This window comes from Equus caballus, chromosome 27, assembly GCF_041296265.1.
Source record: "Equus caballus isolate H_3958 breed thoroughbred chromosome 27, TB-T2T, whole genome shotgun sequence".
NCBI classification, from domain to species: Eukaryota; Metazoa; Chordata; class Mammalia; order Perissodactyla; family Equidae; genus Equus; species Equus caballus.
The window spans coordinates 46,861,563-46,887,983 of NC_091710.1; the positions used below are offsets into that span (position 1 = coordinate 46,861,563).

The window sequence follows — 26,421 nt, forward strand, 5'->3', positions numbered from 1 at the left end:
TTTCTGTGGATAAAATAAATGATACTATCAATTTTTCAAAAGTAGTGCTTTAAAATTTAACTCAAATTCATGTTACTACCGTTGATTCGTTAGAAGCTGTCTTAAGAAATTTTCCTATAATTTTGAACATAGTATATTACCTGCAAAGAATGGGAATTATTTTAGGAATATAATGTAGATTTCAAAAAATAGGTGAAAAAAATATTGAACAATATACCAATTTTCCTTTGCATTTTGTCTTCCTTCTCCCTTTTTTGTGGTTGGATATGTTTATCACAAGGACTCATACATCCTTGGATTCAGCATTTGTTGAATGAATGAAAGAATAAATAGGTAAATAAGTGCATTAAGAGATAAACTTTCATTTCCACTTATGATCTTCATTGCAGATATTTGCTAAGCAAAATATTAATATTCTACTTCCACGCCTTTGCACATTCTATTCCTGCAGTCTTTATTGCCTCCACTCCCTCATCCTGTCTAGGTTAAAAAGCCTTTCCTCTTTTAAAGACCAAATCGAAGAAATATAATCCTTGCTATTTTATTAGGAATTAGGATTTCTTCTTTTCCATTACACCAGCGCTTTCTTCATACTATGGCCTTGAGCTTTGGTTAGGTGTGTATATGTTTTATTAGATCGTAAATTATTTAAGCACAATAAAATGTCACATTCACATTTGCTTCCTCTCCATCAACTGCCATAGTGAAGTGTTTCAGTGAATGAATAAGTGCATATGTGTGTCTGTGTATGTATGTGTGTGTGTGTATATATATATATGAATACATACATAGATATATAAGCTTAACTTATGTTCATATATCTATATAAATATAATTCATTTTACTATATACACTAATAAAAACCAGAGTGAATTGTATTTGAGTTACATATTGATGTCCGGATTGGAGCAGAGGACTCAGGTCTCTTTCAGCTATAGACGTTTATGATTATGAAGAGCAACTATATTTATCAACAGTTTTCAACACTGATTGAATGTTACAATCACTAATAAAAGGCTTTCAAAATAAAGATTTTCAGGTCACTTTTTCTCAGGCTTTAAATTTTGGAAACTTGAAGATTTTATTGCAAAGTGCAGCCAAGATTCATAACCACTGCCATGTTGTACTAGAGACACATATATGTCTGTGGTACTATTTCAGCTTTTCATTAATTTCACATTTAATATTCCACAGTTCTTGGACATTCTAAGGATAAATATTCATTTTTCCCATGTATAATTTCTTATTTATAAGATGCTTACAGCTGGATAAGAGTAGTTTAAATGGTATAAAATGTTTTCTGTGAAAGAAAAAGGAAGCATACTCAATTTCAGTTTATAGCTCTTCAATAGTCTTATCAAAACTTCAGAGCTTGAGTGCCCTGGTGTGTTCTCAATCTGGGCTAGAAAACTGATGGGCATAATTTTCTTCCATTTATTTTTTTTACCTAGATATCTCTTCAAAACAGGATGGGAAGTTTATGGGTATAAGTATGTGTACCACTACTACAAAAATCATGTATCTGTCCACTTACATAGTTTTGAGCAATAGTTGGTTCATATTAGAAATGCATATTCTTAGTTGTCTAATAACATTATAGTCTTTAGGTGTACACTTACAAATTGCTAGCATGTTTTATCATGAGCACTTTTGCATATTACCACAAAATATCACATTTTTCAATTATTTGCTGGGTCCCCTTAAATCACAACCATTTACCTCTTAACAAGAAATGATTATGTAACTGATACACATGGATCTTTATAAACTGTGAATGCTCTCTTCTAAAGTTCACACATTATTCTTAGTAAATAGGACTATTTTCCATCACTGTAGTTACCAGATGGTTGCTCACTGTCAGATTTACTAAACTAGAGAGTTAAATACATGCATTCTGGCACAATATTCCCAAGGTAGTTTCTTTTTCATCTTTTCATTTTCTAATTTCCATCCCTTTCAGGTGGAAATCACTTCAGTAAAAAAGATAATTGGTTGTGCTTTTCAGCACTGAAGTGTTTGCCTCAGGTTAAGACTGTCTCTTAAATTAAGAAAGACAAAAACAATATCCTACTTTTTCCTGTCTCGCTATCTCATCATTTGTAAATGTTCTTTCATGAGACTTCTTATTATCATTTTCAATAAAACACAAAGTTTCTCTTTCTCTGCATATTATTTTTACTTAATGTTTTTCTTTTACTTCTTTCTTCCCCTCACCCTCATGCTATTTCTTTCTAAAGGAATGTTCTGCAGCCTAGTGTATAAAACTCAGAATTACAGTTAAGAATCTCCTCATAAAAGGCAGGAAAACAACATTCTTTGGACAACAATGCCTTCATCTGTAATAGTTTCGACAAAAAGGATAGAATGCAGCTCTTCAATTCACTTCCAGAATAATTGTTTTATGAGAATGCTTGGTTTTTATTATTTGTGCAATTTAAAAATTCCTCCTTATGAATATATATGTATGACCATGTCCTTCAATTAGTACTTTCTTTCTCTTTGTTTTCATCTTTTTGTTTGGTTTTGGTCTTTGTTTTTCTATAGGGCTCTATACCATATCCTGGTTTCCGGATCTTAGGGACCGCATCCGCCTCTCACTCCTGAGACCGTCTGTGGATCATCTGCAGAACAAAATGGGTTTCCCTGTTATACTTTGCCAATGCATGCCGTGTAGAGGAGAGTGCTAGTAATCAACACAATGAGGAAATGAAGAGGAAAATAATCATAGAAGAGACGTTTGATTTTGGACATCTTGACTTTGCAATCTCTGATCTATGTAGTTTGCTAATTACCCATCAGAGGTAAAATTAAGAATCACTCTTGCTAATAGTAATAATAGATGTTTTCTCCAGAAAGGAGAATCATCTTTCTTCGTTCCTGAGAATGCCAATGCCTATTACTATCGAATTTCCACCTGAAATTAAGACCATGTTGACATTCCAGAGTAAGAACTTGGTGTAGAGTCACATGACATAAAATCAACAATTGTCACACAAAAGACAGAGTTTCTGTAACAAAACAGGCATCAAGTTTTATGCATAAGAACATACAGCAGATAAAGAATAATGGGTTTCAGAAATAATGTGTGATGACTGTTGTTTAGCTTACGGCAGACACAAAATTCAACATGAATGTCTCTGTTCAACAAATAAACTCTTTGAACGTCTGTGGAAAATCTTTCAGTTTCCACGGGCAAGCAAGCAAACCATACACTCATAATTATATTTACTTAAGTCAAGCAATATACTAAAACTAATCAAAATATAGCATGCGGTGCTGAGTACAAATAAAACACAAATTATATGATATAGTCTCAAAAATATAGTAAACATTCTATAAATTTATTAGCTCTTTAACTTATCAAATGTAAATCCATTAACAAACTGAAATGATTCCACTATATTAAACTCAATTGTACATTTTGATAATAACTTTAACTTCTTAATTCATATTTTTAACCTTTAAAAGGCCTTAGGTATGTAAATAAGTCACATATGATATCTCTTCTGGAAAGAAAATGGTCAAACATAATTAAAAGACATAGCATATATAATAGTTTAACATCTCTTATTTATATTTAAAATGCCCACAGTCCTAATTTGAGTTCTAAATTTCAGTTTAGAACTAGTTTAGTATGTTGAGTTCTAAAATTTAGTTTAAAAGTTATATGCGATTTGTAATCCATTTTCTCCTAAAAAAAATTTTTATTGTGGTCATGCAACAAATGCCACTTAATCCCTTCATTTATTCAACAAATATTTATAAAATACTATATATGTCAGGTGCTGTGTTAGTGCTGAGGACATAACCACATGTAAATCTGAGATGGTCTCTTCTATGCAATTTGTTAAGATATTATTGGGATATTAATAAAATACTGCACAATTATTTTTATTAAATAATCATAGCTTAAAATACTGCCACAATAAAATATGCTCAGAATTACATTTTGTAATGCCATGAAGCTATTTCCTCAAAATGCAAAATCTGGCCAAAGTTTGGATGCCCAGGAGATCAATACAACACAGCTGGTGAATGGGAATCAAGACTTTTATAGTTCTATGGGATTCTAGCTCTTTCTAAGTTAGTACCAGGGATGAAAAATAAATTTTGACTTTCCAGTGAAAAATGAGGCCAGAGTACATTTTTAGTCTATCTCTCTAACTTAGTGACCCCCATTCTATGAAAAACGAGCTCCCCATTTACATGGGTGGCCAATGGCCTTCATGACTCCATGGTTCTTTTTGCCATAACTGATTTGATTAGTGATGAAAAAATGAATAAACTGAGCAGAAAATTCTAAGCAACTCTGCACTCTGGGACAGTCAGGCAGTCTGCCAGGGAAGCAGAAGTCTTTATGACTTTGATCAAAAATTGTGTAATTCTGGATTCATCAGACTCTCACTTAATCTCCAACATTTTTCAGCCTCATGCCACATATCTGAGACCTACGTAAATTATAACTCAGTCTTCTGTCCCTGGAAAAATGTTCTTTCCTTTTTTTTTCCCTAGCAGTTAATCTCTATCTGGTTCCTTCTCTCTATCTGATCTCTTGTGCCTTAATGGTATTCCACTTCTCAGGGGTTCTGGTCTCAGCTCAATGAGCAGAGTAAATGCTTTGACCTGGTCCAATTTATTAAAACACTAAACGTTAGTAAAGGTTGAACTAAAAAAACAATTTATAGCCTGTACTGTCATGAGAGAGTGTCTCAGGCTTTTTCAGTTTTGTAAGTAACGAGACATTTCCTATCTTTATTCTCCGCTTGAAACACAGTCCTACACTGTGCATTAGCACAAAGATTATGATTTTAATATCATTACAGTTTCCACAATTTCCCTCTTAATTAGAGCAGCTATCCCAAGACTCATCCTGGCTCTTATTCTGGGTAGCTCTCAACTGCCTTTTGTGACAATAACCCAAAGGTAGTCATTGTAAAAGCATACTCAAGGATAATTTCTATATAAAAATTTAATCTAAATTATATTTTAAGTCCCAAATCCAAGCAAAAACCTCAGGGTGCTACCAAAGAAAAACTGAAACAGCTTTGGCCTCACTCAGCTTGTTGTCCAATTGATAGGAATAAATTTGCTCCATCTAAATAAAACATCAAAATACAATTCAATGGTTTCTCTTGCTTTTCAAAGAGATGTCAAAGAGACATTCAGTTTTATGACTCATAGTAAAATGTCCTAAAAGTCCTTACACGAACCTGTCTCACCAGAGTCCTCGAAACACCTGGTCAGAAATCTTGCTCCTCTCTTGCCCATTCTCCCTTCCTGCACATATCACCCCATACTACTGAGTTGTGTTTTTTTTTGGTCCCACGCTCAACCTGTGTTCTTATCCTTGTGCTTCCATTCCAGTTTCTAGTATTCTATATGCACATTGGAGCTGTAGACACAGTTCTTCATTTGTTTCAGGGAAATTTTCCTCTATTTTATCTCTGAGTACTTCTATTGCATTGTTAGTCTTCTTCCATTGTTCCCCCACATTGATCGCTTTCTCTCCTGATGCGTGAATTGCTAGATTGCTTTGCTTCACCTTCTCTGCAATTAGCTCAAGATTTTCATTTATGTTGTTAATTTGGTTTTGGCTCTGGCTAGTCTCATGACAGCTTGGGCAGCTTCACTCAGACTTTTTGCTCTGACAGAGCACAGTTTAGTTGTCCTTGTCTCACCTTTCCTGATTGCTTTCACCACACTTTCAAAGAGCCACGTGGACTTTACATTTTCTACAGCCTGGAAACATCAAAGTGTAGGAAGAGGAATGAGGTCTCCTACTGAATGTGGTTCTGGCTTAGACACTTGGTTTCTGCTCTCTGTCTACACTAGGGACCACAGTATGTAGCCAATTGTGCCTTTCTCTCTCAGTCTTGCTCTGTGTCTAGAAGAGAGCAAATTAGTTGATGCTTCCTACTTTTTCTCTGGGCAACTCCTGTTGTAGAAACATACAGGGGCTGAAATTCCTCAGTTTCCTTTGATGCTACCACAGTGGGCCTACTTGATCCCTTATTTCCTTTTCTGTGAATTATAGCATCTCAGAATTTTGACAGCTCACATTCTTTCCTCAGTGCTGCCACAGAAAGCGGGACGTAACTATTATCCTCCATATTCACCTAAAGATCATTTAACCTTGTGTCATTCTATTAATATAATTCTTACAAAGCAACAGATGATGCTTGAAAGCCCTGCTAAGCAACAGTTTTGTAACCTTTATCATATGTTTTATGATGTCATTTTGATTAACTAAAATTGTGATATGATGCAATTTTATTTCACTTAAACGAAATTGGGAGTTGATTGTAATGACAGTAATGACAATAATATGTGACTGACTATACAAAAATAACTGCCTAGATCGGAATAGAGAATATTGTTGCTCATAAATATTTTAAGATTAAGTCATTAAAAGAGAGATATGCAATGGTAAGTGTCTGAACTGGGAAAGAATAATTCTGTTCTGCCTGACAACAGACCCTGTCCAAGCCACTTAGAATCTCCGCACCACTCAGTTTCCTCACCAGTAACGTACACGAAATGTACTATAGGACCTGCACTGATACTTCCAGATTAAAGTTCTGTAATTTGACTTGTTGACTGCTTTTGAGGCTTCATTAACTATTATTCTAAAACTAGTTAAACATGCATATTCTGGACATTATAAAAACTTCACATAGGAATGTATATATTTCAGAAGAGAACTATATCCATGTTTTATTGATAAATTTCGATTTCATATCATTAATCATTATCTTAGACGCTAGTTTAGGTTTTGGAAAGTTCATAAACATATAGAAATTTAGATTCTAAGGCTTCCCTTTACAAACGATTTTGATTTGTGATTAATTTCACCTATTTTCATAAACATCTTAGAGTCTAAAATTTATATTTGCTACTCCTACTGTTACTATTACCACTAATACTACTATTATATACATAGTATATGTTTCATATTTTTCAAAACTATTTTCCTCGAGTGCTTAGGCTGTAGAACAGAATATAGGAATCACTTCTGATGTGGTACTTTATGGGCAAGTAAGAAAGGAGGCTGCTTTCTGTTGTTTGACATTGGAACAAACGCTAGGGGAGAGGACAGGCCCTTTGTTACCTATTGAGAATTTCTTCCAGGGCAAATAAGAACCAACAGTGCCTGCATCAGAGGAGGATGAAGACTTTTTTGAGATTCTTATTTATAAAGCTCAATAGTGAGATGAAAATGAGACCCGCCAGAGGGTTGCTTTGGGTTTCATTTATTTTTGAAAACGATGTATTGTATTTTCATTAGTCAGCTTCTATTTTCTGTCTTTATCATTCAGTGAAGATTTGAATCTTCCTACAGGTAATGAGATCCCCAGGACAGTTCTGAGTTTGATATCAATATATTATGTGTTATAATAGGTGTTTGGTCATTTTATTTCCACATTGAAGAAAAGGGATGCTCCTACTAGGCATGGGACGAGGCTTGTTTGTGTTAAAATTATTCTGATAAGCAGAATAATTTTTTAGAACTGAAAAGACACTATAAAATGGTGTGTTGATCTTAAGAATACCTACTATCTTCTATTATAACTAATATTTTTGTTATTGTAGTTTTTTCTAATGATCAAATGAGGCTACTACAAGGAGGTAAGTTTAAGTAGCCACATAGATGAGTTGACAACCATGCATAACTATTGGACAGCTAGTTAAAGATGAAACAAGGGACCTATTAGGTATCCAATTAATAAGATAGACACTTTTCATAATTTTTTCTATGTATTTTGAAATTAACAAAAGTGACCCAAGGTCCTGTTAGAACTGTCTTTCAGAGTGCAAAGTCCTTCTGCACATTGTGTAATACTCATATCTGCCATTTATGTTTCCATTTAAACAATTTGACTCACTTATCTAAACTCCCATCCTAAATAAGATTTTCTTTCTATATTCTTCCCATCTATTTCAGTGTATCTTTTTCATGAAGCGTTTCCAGATGCTTTCTCACCCTTTTTTTCTTTGTGCTTTGTCTCAAACCACAAAATTAACATCCATTAAAAATGCATCTGGAGATTTTATTAGAACACAGATTTATTTGATTTGTCTGATGAAGTGGTCTCCTTTACTTTGAAACTTTTTAAGATATAACTACTTTTGTTATAGGTCTTCCTTCTTCTCATCTCAGTTCTAGCATAAAACTATCATTCCTCAGATGTTATTCACTTTTCTGTTTTCAAATATTGTTTCTAATCTTTGCACTCAAACAGCTCCCAGTATGATAGCAGAAGCTCTGAAGCACAGGCATATTCCAAGAAAGTGTTTCTTTACTTTCTGCTGTTGCCTCTTTTTTGGTTTCTAAACTGTCTTTCCTGTACAGCTGGGGGTGGTAACTGCCCATTATTCTTATTTTTGTCTTCTCGTCCAGTTCTGTCTCCAGTGGCCCTTCTCTTTCCCTGAATGATGTACATTTCTCCAAAGCATTAAAAAAACACACGACCATGATCACCATAAAGAGATACATTTTTCCTTTAATGTAATGCCCTTTCATCAACTGTTTCTCTTTTTATTCTTTGAAAGCATCACTGAATAATTGAAAAGAACTACTACAGTCATACTGTATGTCTCCCTTGCAGATATTTCGAATCAACTGCATACAGAAAATATTCTAAATCAACCCAAAGTACTCTTTTAGTCCATATTAAAATTCATCTTGCTCTTGAACCATTTATTATCAATGTTCAGTCAACATAATGTCTGAAATTCTAGCATTTTTTAATACTCATTCTATATTTATAACAATGCCTGATTGGAAATCTAGCCATTCTTCTGTCTTCCAAATATTCCCTTTGAAATATCCTAACAATCTTTTAAAATTTCCACTGTGATTAAATGGTTAAAAAAGAAAAAAGGCCCACAACTAGAAGGACCTGCAACTAAGATATACAACTATGTACAGGGGGGGTTTGGGGAGATAAAGCGCAAAAAAAAAAAAAAAGAAAAAGGTATTTTCAGTTGGTTCTTTAGTCTAATAAAACAATTAAAATATGGACATTAAGAAAAGACTAGATTTTGGTAAAACAACATTTAATTTTATTATATTGAGATATAAAACATTTGAGAAATAAATTAATTAAAACTTTAGTAGAAAAATTAATCATTGATAGTACCATGAGAAAAAGCATCATGTTTATCATAACTAAACATGATTTTTCTAATGTGCTTAGGTTGTTACCTTAGCATTTGGTATGGGGTTTTGCTTTTCTCAAAGTTATTATAAATCATCACCAAGATATAGATTTCATATATATCTTCTTAGAATGCAGTTAAAAAATGTGCTTTGTGGTTCTCTTTATGAAACTTCAGAATTGGCTAAAGAAAACCAAACATTTACATGGTATTAGTTACAATATAGGGATTCATTTGTGACAAAAGGAGTAACACTCTGATCTCATTGTATTTGATTAAATATAAAATTGCATACATCAGATGAAAAACAGTCACCAAGATAAAGCTGTTCAAAGACAGAGAAACATACTTCCCTACTGGACTTACTTCTTTATAATATACATGTTTAACTTTAGTGATCAAGTAAATAGCCACAAATATGGATTAGAAAATAGTTCTGTTAAATTTCAAAAGTAACCATGCATTCACAACTATTTTATTTAAAATATTAAATGGTACTACTTACTTTTCTTAGTCTCAATACAATCTTTTTCTCTAGATAGAAAAAAATTTTTCCATTCAAAACAGCTCATAAAAACTTCTTGTCTTTGTAATCAAGTTAAAACTGGAGGAAATGACTTGCCTCCATCAGCAGGATACCATTTTATTAAATTCAATCAAATGTTCTATTTACACACTTCAATCCTCAATAAAATCCAATTTTATTATTTGAAACCTATAATCTTCAGTGAAATTGAATAAGTGTATTTCACCAAAGCTGAAGTGCTCTGTTATATTAATCAGTTAGACAAGACTTTATAAAAAAGTGAGGTGGGATGGAGTAAAGGCTGCATTGGGATGGTCTGTATTTTGCCAAACTGTTTTAGTCCTCTGTGTGAAGTCAATCAATTTTTAGATTTAAGGTCAAAATTTTTATTAGATAAATATTACACACTGGAATGAAAATGTTTGCATTTTAATCTAGTTTTTATGTTCTGCGTGAAGGGTTTTTCCTTGAATATAGTTAGAGAATACTAATATTTTGGCACATTTAATTTACAGAAATCCATTTATGTAGCTTATAGAAGGATAGGCATTATGTGCCTGGGAATTCTAAGACAAATCATAAAATATGGTAAATATAATTAATAAAGGAAGGTATTTAGTTACAGTGCTTCTGAATAACCTCAAGTAAATTATGCCTTGAAAACAATGAATAAGTCTCAGTAAGTTTAATTCACGAGGGCGTCAATTCAGACCAGCCACCACACCCTGCATGGCTCTCCTTCACGCTCTCAATTAAGTCTCCTGAATGACCCTGGATTTACTCTGAGAAAGCCTACTGGGTGTTTCTACTTTATCAATCGAGCAGAGCAAATAGCACTGGATTATGAGTCAGATGCCCTGTATACAGTCCCGGATTCAGAGTCAACTATCTGTGCAACTTTAGGCCTGTGATTTAAACTCTCTGAGCCTCAGCAAGTATGCTACCTGTCTCTGTTCCTTACCTGTGGTAGACAGAGCCAATTGATTATGACATGCTTCATACATTCCCATACTTACACAGTGGTCCAGACAGCAAGTTCCAATCAGTTTAAGGCAGCATTCAAGTTTTCAACTATTGTCATCCTAAGACTGGATAATTTCTAAAGTCGTTACCATTGCTAACATTCTAGGGCTCTAAATTCCCCAAAGCAATTAATTGATTCCTAGTATTAATACTCATAGTGGCTCTAAGGTCCGCAGCAATCTAGATAATCCTAGTGTTACTTGTGAATGTTTTCTGGTGCTTCCTAGCTCAATGCCCCTTAATCTGACTGAGGTGGCTGGATTCTGTTTAATAAAACTAAAGTTTATTAAAACCACATATGCATATATATACATACATATATGTCACATACCCTATATATGTATATATGTGCATGTGTGTATATATACACAGGTGGAAAGAAAGCTGAATGTTTATCATTTTAGAAATGCTTAAGTCATTTCTTTCAATTGGCAGTAAACGATAGCTTGGTAATATTTACGAAGGATATGCAACTGAAGGAAGAAGAATTATGTAATAAGATAGGATGACTTTTGGCTTTGAGAACTGTTTTTTGGAGCCATTTCTCTGCGCAGGAAAATGGTGGAAATGTTATTCTGAACTCAATCCATGCCTTGAACATCCATCTATCTTTACACTACCTTTAAAACAGAAAGTGAGTAAATTTGATATAACTGACAAATCATCCAATTAAATGTCCCCTTCCATAGACTATAATTTAGGCTTGGCAAAGTGCACTAAGGACTGCCATGTGTATTTTGTTGGATTTAAATTTGAGACTTATCAAAAAGCACTATGGTAGGCTAGGAAGAGCAAGGAACTTGGAATTAAAAGACAAGGATTCAAATCATGTCATTGATCAAATGAGGTAAAGGATTTAGAAGTGATTTTTTAAAATAGAAAAATTGTATAAGTGTTTGTCATTATTTTTAAAATACATAATTTAATTATAATAATAATCAATTAGAATTTATACTAAGAAGCATAAAAATGTGGTATATATGTGCATATAAATATGGAACTGTTCATTTTGCTCTGTTTAGCATATTTTTACTTTAGATGTTAAAAATTAACTAGATAAAAACAGAATTTAAAGTAAGTAGATTTCATTCCCTACTTTTGACAGTAAGTTTACAAGATGTTTAGCTGTAAAATAAGAAGATTGATCTATGTGACACTTTCCAATACTTTAGTGTTGGCCCTTTAACAATAGGTATAAACTGTTAAAAAATAATAATTTTCACGATAAGAACCCTGGCTTCCTTTCCTTCAAAGAAAAATGTCAGGCAGTTTGCAGTTAAATTTTTATGGTGGTTCTCTCCGTGTCTCTTTTCAACGTCTATAATGATGTCCTTACCAGAACTTTCAATTGTTTCTTTCTTCCCTTTCAGGAAAAATAGATAGTCAATTACAGAACAGGATATTACAAAAATTCCAAAAATATATTTATGTAGTTATGGAGAAAAGTGAATCACATTAAAAAAATTTTACAATATGTAGCTCTCAGATTGTGTGTGTTTGCATATGGATTAAGTTGAAGAATTATAACACAAAATCATAAGAGTATTTCTTTTGGTAAGTGAGTAAACTTGCAAAATCAAAAGGAAAAGTACATTAATATGGTCTATTTTCTTAAAAACATTTTAATTTTAGTTTAGTGCTGTAATAGCTATGCATAATTTTGGCCTTTTAGGTTATGACTGGATATTTTCAAATCTTTTTTTTCTCATATAAATTTTCAAAAAATATGTTCAAGGAATTGATACAACACTTATTATTATATACACTAGCATATTCAAAGTGCCATTAACAATATAAACGTGATTACTTGATATTGCCACAATTGAAAACTTGCACTACTATGTCCTCATGGACTTTTCATGTCACAACAAACTACAAACATTTAATTATTAATAAAAAATTCACATGCCTATAATTCGCTGTATCCCTAAGGCAAAAAGAAGTAAACTAGGTGATAATTTTTTTTTAAAGAATCTCTTTAGTCAAATATTATTTTAAGCTCTTGATGTATGCATCAGGATAAAGAAAAGATATTACCACATTGGTTGGTGCTAATGGGGAAATTATGCCATTCATCTTGCTGGCGACTCACATACACCTTATGAGATGCCAAAATACTATGGCACAGGTATGAAGAAACTTTACTAAAAATAATAAACCCTTGTCCCCAAAACGCACAGATTATGAATATTTTTATTGATATCACTTTGTCCACATACGTTTGGTTATACAATCCAAAGTGTCTTCCCTATCTCCAAGGTGCTAAGGTTGACATTGTTTTTTAAAATAATACTGATGTCTCATATGTATAATTTGTTATACCATCAAAAGCACTCTAATTCCACATATACTGTCCCTTTTGGTCCTCTGCAAACTCTGTCGCATAGGTATGAATCACTACCCTTTTTTAAATCAGGGGTAAACCTTAAATATGCACACCAAAAAAAAGGTAAATATATGAGGTAACACCTCAACGGGGGGGATCCTTCCACAACGTATAGATATATCAAATCATCACGCCGCCCACTTGAAATATCTTACAATTTTATTTGTCAATTATACCTCGATAAAACCAAATAAGATAAAAGACAGAAAACAAAATAAAAGAGAGAATACATGCAAAGAGAGTTCAAATGACTTGGCCAATGCAACAGACTCATCAGTGAATGACCCTTGTTGAACTATAAATCTTCTTTCTCCCCCTTCCTTTTCTTTTCCTCATTTCTTCCCTCTCTCTTTCCTTTCCTTCTTCATTTAATAATCATTTATGTACTTGGCACCTCCACCAGGTGCTGTGAAAGGCACAGATAGATGAGAACCTGCAGAAAATTACTAGATTTATTGCCCGCTCCTCTTGGGTAAGTGAAATCAAGCACCTGAAATGTGGGACTGAAGGTCCTGGAGAAGCAACAGGCTGTGCAGTCTCAAACAAGAGACATGACTTTAATAAACACGAAGATTAAAACAGAACTCAAAAACCACACTCACTATGATGGTTGACAAAATGGAATGCATGTTACAAATCTCCCCATGTAAAGCATGCACAGGAATCCATCCACTAAAAGTACAGGGGAGATAGACAAGTTTCATCGATAGGATAAGTGAACCTAAATTGATCAAGTTTGACATTTTCTCCACTTTATGGAGAAGTCCCTACATAAGTTAGGGGAATGGGACAGCTTTGCAATACACATATACATTTTTTACAGACCAGCTTTCAAAATAACCATTTTCTTTTCTAGTATGTTTTCTTTAATTTGGAATATGGCCTTTGTCAATAAAGAAGGCTCTTAAAATGCAATAACACACCTTACTGAACAAATTTATTTAAAATGATATTATCTGCTATTTGTCTTATTTTATATTGCCAGTTTCCACTGAGTGCTAATAAGTGGTTGCCAGTGAAGAGGTTTGCATTTAACATCTGTCACCAGCATCCAGCAACTGCACCTATGGGGAACTGTCAGGGAGATTGTTATTCTCCTTTGTAACACCCTGAATCTGTTTCACATCATTTACATACAGATAGTTACAGGCATTCATCATTTCATTATGCTGACGACTTCACTATTCTGATGTATAATGTCTCTTTAATGAGCCTCAAAAAATACAATATTCCTTGATTTATGACTGCTTAACTGAAAAATTATACAAATTGGCAAAAAAAAGCCCACCTCATAATGTATTTTCACTTTTCCTCCACATTACACTTATATTTAACAGTGACTCATGAGTTAAGATCATGCTTCTTTGACAAAAGAAATGATCAGAACTCGACTTACTGTGTTTTAGTACCACTGTGGTTTATGTGCATATTTAAAGCTGCATAGCAAAACTGTGCTGATGCTAAAAAAGTAGCAAATTAAAATCGATCACTTCTTTTCCTAAGCAAGATTGTGTATTGGACAATCTCTTTCAATATCACTATAGGCTCCTTTAATTGCAGTGAAGGTTATCACCCTAAAAGTCATTTTTCCCTTTTGTAAATATTAAGAACCTTGAAACCGGAGAGAGAGCTCTATCTAGCAATAAAAAAGTAGTAAAGAAAAAAAATTCAGAATTAAATCTGAAACAGGAACAGAAGCTAGGAAAGAGGTAGAAGTTGCCGTTTCTTTCACTGCTTGCTTAACCACAGGTCCCCCCTTGGGATGGTAGGCCCAAGGTGGTCTCACCAGCCTTGTTTCCTATTCTCTTAAAAGCTATGCCGTGGAAGCCAGTGAAAAGTGTCATATTTATTCATTAAAAACCATTTCCTCAAAGAAACTGGTTGTTCCCCAAGCAGGCAAGAGTTCCAAAGAAGTCCAAATTGTTCATGTGCTGCCAGCTTTTGCAAAAGTAGCAAGCCTTTGAGTGCAGGGTAAATCATATGAGAATGAACACTATATCCAATTAAGAATAAAGATGGCTCTTGAATCTCGGGAGAGCTCATAAATCAGCATGAGTAAGACATATAGAAATAGAACAAAATTTAGGAACTGGCATCCTTAGATTTGATATTAGCCTCTCTGAAGTTTAGCTTCCATTCAACACGTCTAAGATTATTTGTAGCTTTCAATTTCTGAAAGAACAGATATCCAGGCTAAATTAACCCAGAATCATAGAAAAAGACTGATCAAATTAACGATAGTGAGCACAGGATTGTTCACACATAGAACAGTGATAGAAGTGCATCTAGAAATCCTAATAAAAGACATATGGCATATACATGCATACTCTTTAAGAAAATGTCCCTTCATAAAATATCCACAAGAAAATCAGTTCTATTACTTTAACATTACCTTTTTATTCCCTAGCTTGATTAGTCCTTTCAGGCTCACGATAATTGCTTTTGGTTATATCTAAATATGTGACACCCACAGAAAAAAGGTAATAACCAAGGCTGATAAGGAAACGTGTAACATGATTCCAATTCTTCAGATATTTTTAAACGGAAGAATTCTAAAACATATTTAAATCAATTCAGCATCATTCAAAAAAAGAGTTTATAACTTCCTTTAGCAACTATGTGGAAGGGGGGCGTAACGGTTTTCCTACGCTTTGTTTGTCAGAGCTGTTTTAGCCAAGTTTTCTGTCATGACTTAACAGGCCACATTAGATTGTTCATTCCTGTCCTAAAGAAAGAATGTTTTACATTTGACTTTTGAGCAATAGAAGATTACTACTTCACCTCCAGGAAACAAGATGTACCACAAAATGTAAACATAAGAATATTCCCAAACAGATGTGTATAGTTTGAGGATAGAAGGAGTCTTATTTCCAAACACCTTTAAATTCACCAAATTTTTATTTATAATTTTAGGTCAAATCAAGTCCTGATTTTTATTTTTGTTTTATTTTAAGAAAACGTTTAACTGATAAAGTCATTGAAATATTAAGGCATTCTCTCCCTGAGTATCTTGTTTACCAATTTGTCTAAAGAAATACCAATCATTTCCTTTATCCCAGTCTCAAGAGATGTGCTCATCTATACGTCTCTTCACCTACGAGCCAACTAATTTACCCTAAACAAAAATAATGGCAAACATTATAGAGAGTTCTCATTGTAAATCATTTTTATATGCATTATAACATCTAATCTTCACAATAACCCTCTTAGATCGATAATATTTTTAACCACATTTGAACGATGAGGAAACTGAAATGTTGAGAGACCAAATGACATTGCCAAAGTCAAACAGCCATCCACGGCGCAGCTGGCACTAAAGCCCTGGCTACAGAGCATAAACTTGTGACCTCTTAGGGACCAGGTCAAAAGATCAGTTCAGTTTTTATCTTAATTGATCTCTCTTTTGCAGTGATCTCATCAACATCACCTCTTTCTCTTTAAAACTCCTTGACCCTGCCTTTCCTGGCTCTTCTTGTTCTGCTCCCCCTGACCTTTCTTTTGAAAGGTTCTGTCTTTTGGGGGTCGTTTTTCTCCACCCTTTCATTAGATTTCCCTGCTCCCCAGGGTTCCATTTCTCTTCCAATTGTTGATTCACATATTTGACAGTCTGCAAACTACCTTTACTGGCTGGTTCAAAGGCACATACTCAAGATCCCCAAAGCAAAACGTACCTTTTGCACACAGCTCCTCCTGTAATTGCCTCAGTATGAGGCATCATTCATCAAATCAAAATGAAAAAATACGCAAGGCATTTTCTTGTTGCTCCTCCCCCTGGCTCTATTTCACTAACAACCAGTAGAAAATGGTGTGCCAGGTCCTTCGGAAGTTGCCATCTCCATATGTTCATCTCTTTCTCTAGCCAATCCTTGCCTACATCCTCAGCCTCTTTTATAATGCTCAGTGCTTCATTCATTTTCTGAAACACCAGACTAAGGTAGTCCACAGCACTCCTCATGTCCTTACTGATGCTGTCCCACGTACCTTAAATGCCTTTCAAATCCAGCCCCCATGCCCATGCCACACCCCAGTCCACTCAGATTAGACATCCCTCCTTTGACATCCCACATGAACCCAGTGCCTCTTTTCACTTCTCCTCTAACATTTCATTCATATCTCTAGCTTTTAGGTATTTCTAAATTGAAGTAAAATGCAGTGGTTAAGCGCATGGCCTCTGGACTCAGCTTCACCACTTACCAGCAGACAGGTTACTTAACCCCTCTTAACCTTCCTTAATCGCTGCTCTCACATCCTCAAAATGGAAGACAACCGTAGTTCCGTAAGTAATAGAGTAGCTGTGAGGATAAAGTGGAGCATTTTGAGCAAGCCCGGCACATAATATTATTACAATAATGTTTATAAATATTTTTCCCTCTGGACTCCTAGGGGACACAACACTCCTTGAGGGTGGGGGTTCATCTTAGTATCACAAGCACTTCACCCCAAGTTCAGAGCAAGGGCCTCTATACATGGAAACTGATTGAATAATGGTTTGTGGTACAGTGTTCTAAAGAACAATTTCATTGAGTTTGACTGCCTAATTTAGACTTAAAGAGAAGTAAGCAAGTAAGATGCTAACCAATGAGGCATTTCACTCCAGACCTAAACCCCATGTGTGATTTTTTCGGCCTGATCATAGGCAATGACAAAGGCTTTACCAGGCAGGCCTCAAAGAGGAAAGGCACCCTCCCCACACCAGGCTGCCGTGTTGTCTCTAGAGTGCATTTCAGGGCCCCGTGGCCAGCCTTGCTCTTTCATATACCTGCATTCCTGGACCATATGCCCTCATTGGAGGGACCTCTCTTTATCTGGGGTCTTCAGCAGAGGCCTTCCTCAGGGGCCCCTGCTGAGACCTCCTTTTGGTGGAGTTGGGGAACCTGGAACACACTTTTCTCCATTCTGACTCAGCACTTTCCACTCCCAGCTCTCCCGCCTCCCCCGCCCCCTGGCACTAGGTCCTTAAACCTGACAAAGCCTTTTGTTCAGGGCTCTCTGGGCAGTGAGATGACCCCCAAATCTGTGCTGACCCACCTGACCACCAACTAGTGTGTTCCATGAGGGAAAAGGAATGAGGATGAGTCGGGGCTTTCTCCAAATTAGTCTCTTGCTTATGTAAGCCCAGCAAGTGAGTAAGTGCTTGACTATTACTTTCATTTTGGCTTATTGTCTTAACTGACTACTCAGACACTTGGCAGCTCAGCTCTCTCCAGCTCATCTTAGCTCCTGACAGGAAGAAGAGATGGAACAGATGGAGAGAAGGAAGAGATGGAAGAGAGAGGGAGATTGCAAAGGGAAAACATCCTGGAGAACCATATTTTGCTGCCCCCATTTTAAAGGATGTTGTAATCTTTTGAGTGGTTCCATGATTTGGAACAAGGATACTCTTACATTAGAAGACATCTTAAAGATTTTGTCGACCTCAAAGTCTATGTGACCTCAGAGCACACTTAGGTGCGGTGACCAGGCTATATTGACTCCTAGTCCAAAAATCTAACTTCCATAGAGCTACATATTACATAGGATTGAGTCCGGAAATATACTAAGTTCCAGAATATTCTGTTTATTTGTTTCCTTTTTGGAATTGGTGTCTGTGATGTCACTAAATCACACATCAATGTGAAACTCCAAACCCAAGTGGTTGGAGACAAAAACTAGAATAACCTGAGAGCAGAAGCGTAAATATACATGTTTTGGTGATACAAGTATGAAACATCAAATTCTTCAAGTTTCTAAATGAACTTGTTTTAGAGTGAAGGTTAAAGACACGACAGGTTTAAAATTCTCTAGATTTAGAGAGTGAAAGAGCAAATATATTGGACAATAGGATTTAGTATTTTGTTTTAAATTGGTTTTAAGTGGAGACTTTGAAGAATGAGGGCACCAATAGGGAGAAGAGGAGAGACCAACCACGGTCTCACCAACTGTATGAATTCCTTAATGAGAAGCAATGATAAACCACACATTTCCAAAAGAATGCTCATCAAGCTCAGAAGTCCTGAAGGGAGTGAGGTCAAGCAGGACTACGATTATTCTCATCTTACAGTAAAACACGCTGTATGAAGCTCAGAAGTGGCGTAGGTCTTCTGATACCTAGTATAGCACTTTCTACCACAGTGTCTTTCATGGTTACTCTAGAACCTACTTTCAGAATCTAAAATAAAGTTGAAATAAAAGTCAAGAAATCAAGGAATTCGTCTTTGAGAACAGATCTTCTCTGAGACTCATCTTTTCATCTTAGACTTCCCCATGTTGTTTCCATTTGTACTGCTTGGTGTTCCTAGGTTTTCTCTGGCTATGTATCAAATGTCAACATTTCAAAGTTTTAAAAGAAAGAAATACAAATACTGGCATGAAGTTGAAACTTGTTTCTTAGTAATTGAAAGACACTTTGTAGATCTGCCAACTAAAGCTCCTCTCTAATTGCAGGCCTTCTATATTAAGAGGCAAAATTTTTAAAAAAGACAAAAAACTCAATGGAAACATCCTTATGTATGTTTAAGACCAATTCCTTTAAACCTGAAATAGTATGAAAGATTTCAGTAAGAATTACAAAGAAGGCGTTAGCTATTGTTTATTTAAACAAAGATCTTTTCTAAGTTCATAAATGATGTCCTTTTTCTCCTAAAAAATTATTGTTGTTATTATCATCATGCATATGGAACAGTACAAATATCTTTTAACATTAGACTCAAGGATAAAAGTAACTGACTCAAAAAACGTGACCTATCACCCAGTGGGCTGTTCAATGTTAAGTGTAGGCATTTAAAATTTTTTTAACCTAAGGTAAAGATTTTCTTCTGTAGAAAAGCCATCTAAAGTATAGTGCAAATTATCTGCCAAACAGAGCAAATGGGAATTTGCAATACAGCTGATGTCAAGGGACTATTAAATACTCGTACTGAAGGAAAAAACAATTTCTTTTATTAAAGAAAGATCACAATGAAATATCTTACATATTAATACCACCAGAGGGCTTGACACATTTTACTTCACAAAAATAATTTCTTATACCAGGTTGTCTTCTTGGTGTAAATGAACTTCTATGTATTCCTCCTTCGAATCATGGTTATTAAAAAACAAACTTACATATGTACACTGATACAAGACATAATAAAGTGTTAGATGAAAGGAAATTTTATAGATTGAAGATTGTATTAAGCAATTTAAGTGTGTTAAAAAAGGTATGGTTTCAAATATCACTCCATCTTAAATGTCACTGAAACTTATTTCTGAAAATCTGTATTTAACAATATGGTTCTGATCAACGGCCTGAGCATTTTACAAGAAGATTCATAGTTTTAAAGCAACTCATAAATTTCTTTCAGTTACACGGCATCAACATCATTAATTAAAAATAATTCGAATTCATTCAAAATAGTCACTCTAACCTAGAGAAATTCTATTATGGAAGACGTTAAAAATTCTTTCTTTGAATTTCTTCTTTAGTAAGACAAGTGACATATTTAATAAGTTTGATTTTGTCTTGAGTGCTAATCTGGCTTTAAATCAATTTCATTATTCAGTCAAATTTTGACATATATTTATGACATAATGAGAGCATAAAAATTATAAGATTCAGCTAAATAAAACAGATTTTATGACTGATTCTAAAATCTTTACTTACCCATTTAAAATATGAATTAGGTCCCTTGTCCCAAGTCTTGGATGTAGTTAAAATATTACTACAAATAAAATTTTCAAATTTTGAAATAGGAAATCTAAGTTATCACTACATTTTATAGAATAAAATACCTCTGCAATTAGGAATGAACTCAGGTAATATAAATTGTTTCATTCACAAAGACTTCCCCAAATTATGTATTGAGTTTTGGGAAAAAAGTGTTACATGTCATAGGATATTAAAAAAGACATTTCATTATCTGAATAATTTTTCTGGTTAATAACACAAGTCAAAACATTGGAGATATTTGAGTGCATCCTAGGGTAACATTCAGGATATGTAGTCATCTGTACTGCATGGGCCAGACCAAGCAGAAGGTCCTGTTGGGGAGCTCTGAGTATCAGCTGAGATAGCCACATATGATTTCAAAACCTAAAGAAACTCTAGTTGTGTGGATGTTTTGCTATTAAATATAATCTCCCTGAAATTCCCCTAGAGTTTATGTTTTTCTGTGTAATTCACAGGACTATCAAAGACACTGTAACCTAAGAGATATAACTGGCCACCCTTCGTCTACCTGCAAAATGGCTACCATTACAAGCTCTTTACCAGTCATGATAGCACTTACCCACGAATTACAGTAGAATGCTGTAGAATATTATGTGTAAAATCTATTTCTTCATTTAAACGACCAAATGAAGCCCTCAGGTCAGTTTACAAGGTTTATGCAAGATTTTCCATTTTTATTCTTTATGAATATAACAATTTTATGTGATTAAATTGCAGATGCTGTGACTACAGAGCACTTGATAACTTAATTAGCTACAGATTAATTATTCCAATAATTGAACTTGGTACTATTATCACTGATAGTTCCATAAATTTAAAAACATCACAAAAGTTTAAGCAGACTGCTTCATAAAAGTTTCTCATTCCGTTCTTTTTCTAATCCTATAGCTCATATGTATTGATTATTCACGGTAAGACTACCATCCTTCTCAGGATAGTTTTACAATTATCTTACTTTCTCATCAGAAAACTGTCACACTCTTAAACACTTTCTGGCAGAGATCACCATGACATAGTAAACAATTGTCATTTTATCCCTCACTTAACTTTTCGTTTATACCAAATATTTATTCTATAATTAAGAGCTCCTATATCCAGAATAACTTTTTCTTTCTAAATTGCTATTCTCTTATCAGCTAGCATTTCAGGAGTTTGTAATAATCTGCCTGTTACTGCTCCTACACTACATATGTTATTCTAAAATTCTGTTAAAGTGTACTGCATATGACTTTATCGAGCCACAAAACAAACCATTCTAATTTCATTTGAAAATACTTACAGTGATACACCTCTCTTAGTGATCTTAATGCTTCATCCAGAATAAATATTGCACAAGAAGAATATCCAGAGGTTACTTTTATCTCCTTTGTCTAATTTACATGATCGCTGCATTCAGGTCTGAAAAGTAAAAAAAATTAAAATATCTTACTATTAAATAAAATCACACAATTTCGATGTAATTTGTAAAACATTAAGAAAATGCTAGAATTTTTTCCCCAGCACAAAAACTTTCTGAATACTAAATGAATATATCATGACAAATTTTTAAAATGCAATTTATATATGATGCAAAAATCAGCTGGCCCACCAAAATTATATTAAAATGTGCATCAAGCAGTGGCAAATATCACTCATTTCAATCCCTTAGGAAGATGAGAAACCAATCCCCACAGACTCAGGGTGATCTTAATCACACATATTTCTATAAAAGGTAAGTATATTTAGAGTACTAAGAAAGGTAGGAAATACATTATTTTTTTTTCTATTAGTTAAGTGATAAAACCTACCTAGACTACTTGGGTGAGTTAATAAACTAATTTTTAGTATTGAAGCAATCTGTAGAGAAGTTTAATTTTATCTTTCCATATCCAGTAAGTTATGCATATTCGTATTATGTTTAACAAAAAAGCATATATATTCAAATATTGTGAGAGATTTGTTAAAGGAAGTTATAAATATGAAGTATCACATTTTTACAATGAGCTGACTCTGGAGAAAAAAAACATGGAGAGGTGTCTTCAGATTCAGTGCTCTGCAATCTGCAAAGGGAGAGAAATAGGACTTCCGTAGGGAGGTTGCATATAGCTTAGCTGTCAACTGAAATCAATCCAACCAATATTAATGGAAAGGACTCCAATGGAAAGGCTTTTTAAGGCTACTGACCTGTTTCAGACTGTGTTAATGGGAATAAACTTAATATAATAATAAGAAAAGCTACAAAGTTGCAAGATACAGCTGTTTTAATTATTAAACAAATAAACAAAAGCTATAAGTACAAATACTGTAATACCCTCACCCCCACCTCTCCAAGTCAAAATTTGATGGATTCATTTCATGTGAGCCCTGAAGATCATCACAGCGAATGATAGCAGCCAATATCACCCAATGTCACCCTCGTGATCTCACTCACTGTGAAGGGAGGCAGTCGAAAGAATAAATAACTTGATAAAAGACCCACCTCTCTCAAATAAAATCTCTAGCTCTGAATGCACTTACTAACTAATGTCAGTCAGCGCTCGCTCAGACTGCTGCTAACCCACATCCTTTCTGACTCGTTGGCATGTCCAGTCTGATTTTTAATATCAGCTTTGCCTCTGGGTCATGACTTTTTTTTCCTTCCTGATCATACAATTTTTAATCCTTGCCGTTTAGAAACCTCAAAGGATCAGTTTATATACTGATAATCATTCTACATAAAAATGTCAAGGTAAAGAGTTGATCACATATTCAAGAATATTCAGAAGTATTTTCAATTATAACTTTAATTTTCCTTTTTATCTTTATTTTTTTCTCCTTTAATGTACGTGTTGGTTCTCTCCCATATCCTTTCTAGTAACTTCTATATTTATATTTTTCCTATTTTTTGATAAATATTTCAAAAACTATTTCGTGTCCCAGGCAATTACGCCATTTAAAACAATCTATTTTTGTAAGTTCTAATGTTTTCATTTCATAATTTTTACACATTTCTTTCTTCCGGTATTTCCCCCTAGGCTCTGATTGTTTGATTTTCTTTCCTTCTGTGATATTGTAATCTTTTTGAAATCTTGAATTTCTTCATTATGCTCTCACGTTTTAGAGATAACATTTTGCTTTAACATGTACGAGACCCTGAATTGTCAGAACTCTTTCTTATATTACATGGGGTCATTTAGAATAGATTTTTGTCATCTCCCTCTTACTCACGTGCCTTACCTACCCTTGTTTGTATGTGGGTGAGAGCTTTCTATGTATAGTCATCATGACGTTGCTTTTTCAATTGTTGAATGCGGACATTTAGTAACTGACATAGTGTGTGTATATGTGCATGTGTGTGTGTGCAAGAGTCTGTAATTGCCATTCGATATCCTTAACGCAAACATTCTCTTAAAAACATTACTGGTTTTGCTGATGGAGCCTATCTCCTCAATGTTTTTGTTTTGTTTTTCATCTATGCAATCAGTATCGTGCAGTCAATGCCTCTAAGTCATAAAATCACTCAAGAAATATCTGTTGAATTGTTACAGCCTTATAATCTACCTGGTTACCTGCTAGAGAATACAAAATTATAAACATGGAATCAAATATTTAAAAAGGTGAGGGAAGACACAGTGATTCTTTCATTCAACATCCATGTCTTTTCCATTGTACCCTGTCATTCTCCCCCATGACGTGTACATTGACCCTTTCTTTTAGCTTGTGGAAAGAAATCAATCAAAGTCAGGTCTCTTTTGCTCTTGGCAAGGAGTCTCATTTTCAGCATCCTCTTCTGTTCTTGGTGGGCATCTTGCTGCTGCACAGGAATGGCTGTCAGTAGAGCCCAAGTGGCTCCTGAATTCCTATGCCACTCACAACCAAAAAGACTCTTAAAATTCCATGTGCCGAGAAAGAATAAGGCTCTTGCTAGTATGTAAACTTCCCACATGTGCCATATTTAGAAGATTATTTCCACACCAAAACAATAGCAACAACCCAGTAGGCTCTGAATGACATTATTTACAAACCAAGCATCTAATCTCAAAACTCCTGTATCCTTTGATACTTTCTGCCACCATTACTCAATTTAGGCTTTTTGCACAAATAATTGTTGAAAGGGTTAATGGAAGAGATTAGCTATTGTTTGCCACTAGGCCTGCATTGCCAATCCTTCCCGTTTCATTCATTCAAACACATTATTTTAAAATGACTTGACCTAATTGGCCAGCATTTAGTATTACTTGTTAGTTGTTATTTAATTTTTATTTTATTTATGGAAGCATATGGATAAGTATGTCTTAATGTGACCCAGTGATAGTTTTCTCTGTTAAATTTTCTTAAGTTAGTATCCACACTTTATTATGAAATCTGTGATTTGTGGGAAAAAATTAGGTATATTTCATAGAATTTTAAAGTTAGAAGCCTCTTTACAATAATATAGGAGATTCACATGTAAGAAAGAGGTCAGATTTCCAGGACATATTTGCAAGCTGTCTGCTTAATATCTGGGCATAGTATATCATCTGCACATCACAATGTTCTCAATGGCACTTAAGTTCCCAGAATATTCAACTAAAGCATCTACATTTTGGTTTCATTATATTTTGGAAAGCATGTCTGGGAACTAGGCTACCAAGAAAAACACAAATCACGGTCAGGAATGAACAGTGCATCTGACTTACAATTTGGGATTCAATGTGCAGAGAATACTGTCCATTTCCCCTTAGCATGCTATTCACTCCCCATGGGAAGTCACTGCTACCTTGAAAAGTGCCTGACTCACCCTCACACACTGAAATCCACATCAAGAGCCACTAAATGTTTGGCTAAAATGAAAGACACAATTTTGCATGATAATAACTATAACAACAAAATAATAGTAACTAACATCTATTAATTGGTCAATATATGTCAGTTCAATATTTTACCTCAATTTCTCCTTCATATATGAAATAAGTACCATTATCATCCTCAGATTGCACATTACAAAAGTGAGGCTAAGAAATACTAAGTGACTCTCTCAAAGTCACATATCTGGCTAATAAAGAGTCAAACCAGTTTCATAACAATGTTAATGCCACATTCTCTCCATTAAATTACACTATTTTGTGACTGAACTATTTATGACAGAAAATGAGTTTTTTAACCAACTATGTAAGGAATGTCATGATACATAACACATTACAGCCAACACTTCAATTTTTAAAAGCATAATGTACAGATATGTGATGAATTTTTCAAAATAATAAGAAAAATACTGAATAAACTTGACAAGAACTGGATCATTTGAAGCATCATATTCACATTCAATTAAATAATAAGGATATGAATGTCAGCATGCTAAAATCCTGAATTTCTAAGTTAAACCATTACAGAATATGGGAAATAAAAATGAAATATTTATGTGACTTTCAGAAAAATAAATATCCTTCAGATACATCTTGTATTTTTGAGGTTTCCACAAACATGAGTAATCAAGTATATATATATATATTACATAAAAACCTCCAGAATTTCCAAAAGTAAATGTTAAAGAAGATTTAAGATAAAATTTAAACATAAAAATGTTTATATTATTGAGCAGTTAAGTAAATTACTAAGTTAACTAAGTTAACTAGGTAAGTTAAGTAAGTAAGCAGTTAAGTAAGATGATTCTATCCAATACTATTTCATTCGAGTTAAAAT

At 34.2% G+C, this 26,421-nt stretch overlaps 1 protein-coding gene across 1 annotated transcript in view; it reads right to left on the reverse strand.

The window, feature by feature from the left end:
- The window catches only part of TENM3 (teneurin transmembrane protein 3), a 2,419,468-nt gene that overhangs the window by 2,312,718 nt on the left and 80,329 nt on the right, over positions 1-26,421 (reverse strand). Inside the window, exon 2 of the mRNA XM_070253219.1 lies at positions 22,061-22,179. The gene's annotated coding sequence lies outside the window, so the exon portion shown is untranslated. The remainder of the gene's footprint in view (positions 1-22,060; positions 22,180-26,421) is intronic.